Source organism: Lactuca serriola, chromosome 4 (assembly GCF_051521515.1).
Source record: "Lactuca serriola cultivar US96UC23 chromosome 4, Lser_US96UC23_V15, whole genome shotgun sequence".
NCBI classification, from domain to species: Eukaryota; Viridiplantae; Streptophyta; class Magnoliopsida; order Asterales; family Asteraceae; genus Lactuca; species Lactuca serriola.
In genome coordinates, this window is record NC_136411.1 from 319541748 (window position 1) to 319551439 (window position 9692).

Below are 9692 nucleotides of genomic sequence, written 5' to 3' on the forward strand. Positions count from 1 at the left end.
ATAGACATGTTCTTTGTACTATAGCTTCTGCAGATAAACCCCGACACTTATCCCTTAAGTGTACAAGGATCATAACGCTCAAATAAACTCCTAATTGTGCTAAAAGATAGCAGAAATGAGTTTGACTTTCAATGAAGTGTTTGACTGAACATGATAGAAAATTTTGGGTTGTCACAAGCAGCAGTGTTGTTTGACATTTGAAAAGAAAGAAGGACAATTTTAATTAGATGAAGAATCCTTAATAAGTCACCCAAATGAAATATTAAGGCTAGGACCCTACTAACTATTTCATGACTTGGAAGAGGGATGTCGTAATCTAAGCTATAAAATATTTGAAGGTAGGTAAATGACGATTTACCAATTTCCACCATGAAAATAAAATGAATTATTAAGTTTTAATTGGATTTGAAACTCCTATATCTTTGAGATACATTGAACTTTCAATGGCATATTTGAATCTCGATTGTGCCTTCTCAAGTTTGTGACTGGGATGCCGAGGATCACAAACAAGGTGTGAATAACCATGCAAATTGACTTGGTACCCTTAATTTTAACACATAATCGATGTGCCGGTTAACCACATGCGCTCCACCGATCTATGATAAAACTTAAGTCACCCTTTGCCACTCTTACTATTCCTTGTTAGTGTGTCGGTTAACCACACACGCTCCACTAACGACTTGGTAAGGTACAAAGTGTAATTTCATGGGTTAGCGCCTATTTCATATTTTCCTAAAGTAATTAAGATTGGGAATTAATAAAGGTTTAGTTACTTTATTATTTCATTATACTTTTAATGAGGATAAAGGTCCTATCCTACCCGTTCGGCTAACGACCGTCCACCAGTCAAGGAAGCGGTGGGTGAGAGTGGACACCCATTAAACTACCATTTTATACGTAGTAACCTTATACCCCCCCCCCCCCTTATAGACCGGCTTTGTGAATGAGGCCTACTAACGGTAAGGCTGACTTATACTTATACATACATACATACATATATATATATATATATATATATATATATATATATATATATAATTAAACTTTTAATATTATAGAAGTATAAGGGTTGAATTTTAAACTTTTAAAATTCCAAGGATCTATTTTGAATTAAAGTATTAAAGTGTGAGACTTTACAAATTCCAAGACTTGAGGGCAAGTTTTGAAACTATTCAAGACTCTTCGAATTCATAACTTATGAGTTAATGGCCAATAAAATGAAGACTCTTCATTTTATGTCGCCTATGAGTTCTTTAAATGTTTTAAATGAAAAAGACTTTTGGTAATCCACAACTTGAGGACACATTATGAACTCCATTAAAACATACAATCATGGATTTAACTAATCATAGTAATCAAACAAACATATATACATGATCATATTCAAACTCATAGTTCAGGACAATTCATATCATCAAGTTTCAAGACAATTAGCATAATCATATTAACACTAATCTTGAAAGTATGACAACTACCTTGTAATTGGATTAGGATAATCATTACCATATCATAAAAAACAATTTAAATGATTCAAAATAGTTATGGGTAATGATCCTAACCCAATTCTGGCCAAAAAAAAACTCGAACAACATGCATTTTGCTCAACAAACTCGTCGAGTTCCTTGAAGAACTCGTCGAGTTTTCCACATAAAATCGTCGAGTTTTGCAGTTTGGATAGATTTCAGCTTTTCAAAATCACATAAAATCAATATAATAGAAAACAAGCCTAGACTCTAATACCACTGATGGGTTTTGAGCATCCTAACAACCTTAAGGTGCACATACAACCCTAGAAGCTTTGGAACTATGTTGTCTCTATTATACATGAAAAATGATTTCCAAAGCCTTCACATATCTAGCATGCAATCCTATGTACATAAATAACAGAAACTCTAGATAGAATTACATACCTTTTCTTGTAGTGAGTAGCTTGGAGTTTATGAACCTAGAACCAATAATGTGGATGCCTCAAGTGGTGTCGCAAATCACCAAAACAAGTTGGATCAACTTCTTGAGAGAATAAGAACACTTATAGAAATCGGCTCACTCTTATGCTCACGCACACTAGTGCCAATTCTAGAACCAAGAACCCCTTTATACAGTATGGAGGATTAGGGTTAAACCCTAATACCCATGACTCTTCATTTACCTAGGACCCATGGGTTAAAAGCTCCATGGACTCCATATACTCTTAGCCCATCCTAAATAAATTTTAGCCCAGTCCATATATATAAACATGATTCCATATTTAAATTAGCTCCATTTTGATCACTAAATTAATTCTTGATCAATACTAATTAAATAATTATCATATCATATTAATATATTATAACTAATAATATATTAATATATCATAAACATCTTGTTCTCAAAGGTATATTCATACAAGTTGTTAGGTGAAGTGCAACCCAAATAGACCATGCCGGGTCGGGTCAAGTTAATACCAAATATAGTTATTGACTTAGACACCTTATCCAACAATCTCCCACTTGGATAAGTCTGATAACTATAGTTGCAAGTATAACTTCAAGAACCAACAAGCAATCATAGCTCTTTAAAACTCTGTTGAACTATGAAGCGTCATTTTAGATAAGTGATCATACACTCCTCTGTTCTCAAGATATCAGCCGGACAAACATATGGAACATTGTTTAACTTATTGTCCAACATTTGTTTCTCGATCTCTGATTTGTTTGACATAGAAATAAATTGAACACATCAATTAGGTTCTGACTGGGACCGACACATAAGTCAAAACCAAATCATCGAGGGGCCCAAATATCGCTTCTATTGCTAGAAAGAATAGATAAACTTCGATTCATATGCTTGTACTAACTACTTGTTGAATTATGCACAAAAGCACGTTTTATGACATCAAGTTACTGATGTGTTTTCGTATGATCAATGGATAACCAACTCATAGTCAACAACTCATATCTCTAGGTTTGAAGATATATATGATATTATCGTCTCGCGATCACTCAAGATAAATTCCATGAAGTGATACAAGCGAGCGTGGGTTTAATTCAATACTTAGGACTTATGAGTACTTTTGAATGTTGTAGCAACCATTGCTATGTCTAATGCACCTTTGACAAATCTTACAAGCCAAATTCATGACAGTCTTGATTCATATCTTCTTCCGACATACGACCAACTGTGGAGAGTTTGAATAAAATAATTATTCTGGAAGTCAAAACATGCAAAATTGAAACAATAGTAAACGATCAACATAGGATAGTAACACTTTACTCATAAATAAATAACAACATTTATTTAATCATCGAATGTCAATTACATTTTACAAGTTTAAGAAATCTAATTATTAAAACTAATATCGTCCCTCAACCCGATGCTTCTTGCATGCTGCAAATGCCTAACCCTAGTCAGTCCCTTCGTGAAAGGATCTGCAAGGTTCTCTTCTGACAATACCCTCATTGCCACGAGGAGTCCTTCTTCTATCTTGTGTCTTATGAAGTGGTATTTTCTGTCAATGTGTCTGGATCTACCGTGATCTCTTGGCTCCTTGGCTAAGACAACCGCACTATTGCTGTCACAGAAAATTTCCATAGGCTCTTGTATAGCTGGCATAACTCCAAGGTCTCCAATGAATTTCTTTAGCCATATAGCCTCCTTCGCCGCTTCACTCGCTGCTATGTACTCTGTGGGCCCATGGAGCAAGCCAAACTTATTCTGTGGGCTTAGGGGTAATCAAGTCTATTAGTTGTGGACCCATTGCATGTTGTTATTATATTTATGTTATTTGTTAGGTATCAGTATTTTGTGGTAACTCATTAAACTTTAGGCTTACAGTTTTGGATTATGTTTCAGGTACCTCAGAGGATCGTGTGAAGGCGAAGGCATGATCGTGCACCTCCTCATATTTTGTTTTATGATTTTGGGATTTCTCTGATATTGAACTCATTTTGAAAACAATAATGGTTGTTGGGTTTGTCAAAAAGGTTAAATTTTTCATGAATTTTATGTATGTTACAATTTTAGGGTTTCGAAAATATGGGGACTGGTAAAGAGGCCAGCCCTAGGGACTTAAGGTCATTATATAGGGTACAACACCCTAAAATTAGGGTTTCTTATTCTCTGAGTACGCTAAGTGTAACCCTCGTACGCCTAGCATACGATACCACGCATCCTCGACCAGCATCACCTTAGTACGCTAAGCATACCATGTGGTACACCCCGCGTACTACTCCATGGACCATTATTGCAACAAATTAAACATGAAAGGGAAATACTGAACATGCCAACATCCAAGTGTTACATTCCTTGTTGATTCTTGGCCCTAAATCACTCCGGAAGGACATGGATGTGTTCCTTAAGTTGTTGGTGGATGAGTTGAAGTAGTTTGGGAGTTTTGGTGCACTTACTAAAGACGCCCAATGAACAACCCAACACCTTGGGGGTTCTATCTAAGGGAGAGATTTTACAGAAATATTATGGTCAGCTAAAAGAAATTACTAAGGTGCATTATCCTCATGATTATTCTACTTTATTTTTTGTTGCAAGTAATTTGATACTGAAGGATTTATATACGATAATAATTGTACTTGTATTAATGCACAACAAAAATTGAACAACAAATATCAACTTATATTTTCTATTTTCTTGGGAAAGAGGCCACAGCCCCGACAAAGATAACTTATATTTTCTACGTATTCCAAACACGTGTTTTATATCTGAGAACCTTCTTGAAGTAATAAAAATAATAACCAACTATGGGTTGTTGAAAATGTTAATCATAGAGGAATTTGGGATCCACCGATGACCGATGCCAACCATTGATCCTATCAAAAATGTCGACAATGACTATATCGACGTCATTCTTAATAATGATTCTTTTGATTTCTCCCATTCAGTCGACTTTGGCTAGTACTTTCAAATTCCCTAATTGGTTGATGATATTGAAGTTAGTTTGCTAACAGGTATCGTCAATAATGTGTCTGACTGCGAGACTAATTATGATAGTGATGTATCTAAAGCAGACACTAAAGTGTCTGAGGGCAAGAACTATTATAACATCTTTACATTTGACTTGTAATATAAATTTTGTATTTGTTGTAATCATATCATACTTGTTGTAATAGAAAACTATATGGATGAAATTGCATTGTATTTCATATTGTGTGTGTGTCTATATATGTATGTATGTATGTATGTATGTATGTATGTATGTATATATAGTGTTATGATTTTTCAGAACATTTCATTTTTTTGGATTGTTCTATGCTACCTTATGGTTGACGTGAAGGGCATGGCGGTAACGACGTTGAGGAGCCACCACATTTGCTCAGTGCAGATCCCGGTGCTCACAAGCTTAATGGTAATTAAGTTATATTCCGATTCATTTATTAAAAAAATTATCATGAATAATATGTTTTATGCATTTTGACCTCGAAAACGAAGTGTAAAGTAAAAAACCTAAAGATAAAACTGAAAAAATGGTCAAAGTGGTATGTATTTTTTCTGAATTTAGTCAAAACCTCAACTTTTTTTGACCTAGTTCGTACATGGAAATGGTTCCTCAGTAAACTGAAATGACTTTAATACCCTTGGGTATTTATTTTCTGTCTTTCTTTCATTTTTTAAAATCTAACTACTTATTTAATAAGAGGGGACCTGCCTATCTCTCTCTCTCTCTCTATCTCTCTCTCCCTCCCCCCCCCTCTCTATGCACATGCAGTAGACACAAGAACAAAATTAACATCACCCACCTCCATTGTTGTCTTTTTCATAATTAAAATTGAGGGTATGAATACGCAAAAATCCAAAATCACAATTTCCTTAATCATAAAAGAATAGTTTACACACAATAAAATCGAAATCGCCCCAGATCTGCAATCAAACAAAATAAAATCGAAATCAAAATGTTACGATTTAGGGTACCTCTTCCAAAAAGTTATTATGATTTAGGATCATTATCAAGATGGAATGAGGTCTTCATCAAACCGATTTGAGTTTGTTGCAACTTTTTGTGTTTTGTTCATTGAAATTGAGCAGATAAGAGCATCCTTGTGAAGGCCGGTGACGACACAATATATATCGGAGTCCATAGCATAGTTTAGATCTTCAATCACTTACCTACAACTTGATAAACACACACACACATACTTTATTTTGGGTTTGAAATTAGATACAACGATTCTAGGTTTTATGGATTCCAGATTTAAGGTGAAATCAAAATCTACCATGTTTCCTTTCTCTGACTAGGTAGTGGTTTCTAGTGGATAGGATGGTGATGAATGTGGGTGAATTTGGTCTCCTGAACAGTGGTTAAGATGGATGTGAGACACACTCATCTCCTTGGATGTAATACGATCGGAGAAGATGAAGTTGCGGGTTATGCCTGATGCTGAAATCAGCGAGGATGGCCTATTGGAGGCGGTCGACCGTTTGTGGTGGATGGTGGAGGTTTATTTTGTGGGGAAAAAGAAATAAGGTACAAAGCATAAGGGAAAGGATTTCAACAAGGAAGCAAGGAGAGAGAGAGAGAGAGAGAGAGAGAGAGAGAGAGAGAAAGATAGAAAGAAAGAGTACCCTTTATATATTTAATAATTAAAAAATATTTAAGAAAAAGAAATAAAATTTAAAAATAAATATAATAAGGGTATTTTTCATTTTTCTAAGGGACCAAAAACGCAACAAAACTAGCTCAAAGGGATCATGAACCCAAAAGAGTCATGGTTTGGACTAAACCTCAGAAAAAATGCATACCATAGGGACCATTTTTATAGTTTTGTTAAACCTGAAAATGCACATGGCATATGAAGCAAACAATAGGCAACGTCTTAAGTTAGCATTTTACAAGGCTACTTGCATGCTGGTTGGTCATGTTTATTTATTTCATTCGGGAGGTTGGTTGTTATTTATGGTGCGACATCGCTTTTGATAAGGATGGCTGTAAAGATGTTTTTTCTCGCCAAAAAGAATGACATGTTCCAGTAACTTGCAGTAAATTATTTATAAAGTTATATTGAATATGTTTAATTTTGATTTATTTTTAACTTTTCTAATTTTTGTGTAGAGATGGTTTGAGTTTCAAGCGATTTTAGATGATCCCAATGCTCCAGTGTTATGGGCCTCCCTTGATGCTCAAATATGTGCACAATATAAAGGCCACAAATATAATGCAAATCAATATTATAAAGGGCTACAAGGGTATGCAAATGTAAAGAGAGCAAGAGCTCAATCCCCCAAGGTATGGATGCACCAAATTGGAATGCTACTACTTACCATTTCATAATAGAGAAGCATAAAAAACGATCTAATGAAAACACATAATGTTGTAAAAGCAAAAATAAAGATTTGTTAGTGGATGTATCATCAAAACATTGATGTGTGAGATTTCTACAAATTTCTTAACCTACAAAATTGCATAAAAAATATAATCACGTTAATAAAATAATAATGTCAACAAAAGTAGTATTTCTTAAATTATATACTTACTTCAAAAGTAACCAAGTCTTGCGTACGAGAAGCATGGATTCTCCACCCATGCCTTTTATCTTCACAACATGTCATAACTCATGTCAAATCACTTTTCTCAATGACATATTGAAATTCATTTGTTATAACATAGTGGTTTAAAGCTCTTCTAAAAGCAATCACATTTGGAAACTTAGAATTCACTTTCATAACTGGACTTTTATTACTATATGCATTAGTTTTGAAATCAGAATTTAGAAGCTCCTATTCATTATCAGACCTATGATGACTATGATAGCTTTCTTCACTTGGACAATTTGAGTCCGAATCATTTTCATCATCCAATTCCTCGATGACTTGATCTTGTCCACTAAACGACCTTTGTTGTGTTATTTTTTCATTTGTCACATAAATTATTACTTCTTTCTCCTCCTCATACATGTTAAGCATCATCATGAAGTTTTCATCAAAATCGAGTTTAATAAGACATTGCTCTTTTACATGTTTGTCAATAAAGACTATTGACAAAACAATATCGTTTTGTGATGGATAATGTTTTTTCACCTATTCAACCAATTGTGTAAAATCTATATCCTTAGGTATAAATATTAACATTTAATTTGACCATTTGTGGACTTTGGGTGCCCTACGTTGGGCATAGGCCTACGTTGGGCGTAGGTAAAAGATTCCATGCGAGGGGTTTGTGCTCTACGTTGGGCATAGATATATCTATGCATGGTGTAGGAGTGCAAGATCTAAACCCTAATTGAGGGTTTATGAGCCCTATTTAAAGGATCTAACTCCTTGAGGGCCTCCTCATGCTTAACCTCCACCCTCATATTCATCGACCTCAAAACCCATGCCATCTTCTAAGAGTTTTGGAGCCTTAGTGTGTTTTTATGTTTATTTTTGAAGAAGGAGCCCATTGGAGAAGCATTTGTGAGCTCCAAGCTTGGTAGATCCAGACCTTGCAATTCATTATCCAACTCTAGGAGGTATAAAGATAGCATATTGATGTCCCTTTATGATAGATCTAGTTAGTTCTTGAGTTTTATGCTTTTTGTGCATAACTTTGGTCTTAATGAGTATGAGCTACTACACACCATATAAGTATCATTTCCAGTCTTTTTTAAGCTTGTAAAGTCATAAAAATGGTAGCTTGGCTACTCCCATCCATCCATGCATGAGCTCTTAAACATTAGAATGCTTTTTGGACATATGGTTTGGCCTTGTGCCCTTTTAAGCCATGCAAAGGTGTAAAGTCAAAGATTTTATCACTTAGGATGTTCAATAGGTCCAAATCTGAGAATTTGACATTGATGTTGGAAAATATGTCCAAGGTCATTAACTATTGGTGATATTTTTGATAATAACATGGTTCTTTTGGGTTGACCTCAAGACCCAAATTGAGTAGAATAAACAAATGAGAAATTGGTTTATTAATTATTTTGTTTAATAATTAATTAGAAACTAATTGGAAATATATTTTGGAAATTAATTAACAGTTTAATATATTAAATGGTTGAATGTTCATTAATCGATAGATGGTTAATCAGGAATGTTCCAAACCCCTTATGGGATTATGGTTGGATGAAAACCACTCCATCCCACATGGGAAAGAAGTGAAATTTCGTGGTTATGCTCCCATCCCACATGGGAAGGAGTACAAAACCTAGGGAGGCATCAAAGGCTATAAATAGGGCCTTAGGAATTTCATTCCTCCTTATACCTTGGCTTGAAGTTTCACCAACCCTTCTTCCTCCCCCTAGGGACGATTTCTAACCCTCTTAGGGTTTATGAAATTGAACCTTCTCCTAGTTATTTTTATTCCACTCTTTGGTGTCATTAGGTGTGATACCATTAAAGGGATTTTGGTTTAGGTCTTTTCATCCAAGCAACTTCATGGAGGATGAAGATCTCAAGCATAGAGATCATTGGCTGCATAAGAGGTATGTGTTCTTCCTTGTATTTTTTTGGTTTTCTTAGGGTATATGTAATAGTATGAAACCATAGATCCATACGTTGCATGTACACTTAGGTATATCGTTGTTGTTTCGTTTTTTCCGCTACCCAGTTTAGAGTGTATTTGATGCGTAAAAAACCCAACAGTTTGAGTCCTTGAGTATTAAGAGCTTAATATGAAGTTGGTAAAACAGCGTAATTACATGGGGCATAGCCTGATGATGCCCCTTTTTCCATCAGAGGTTCTACATTAGACGTAGAGCATGGTGTTACAATGGGTGTAGCCCTAG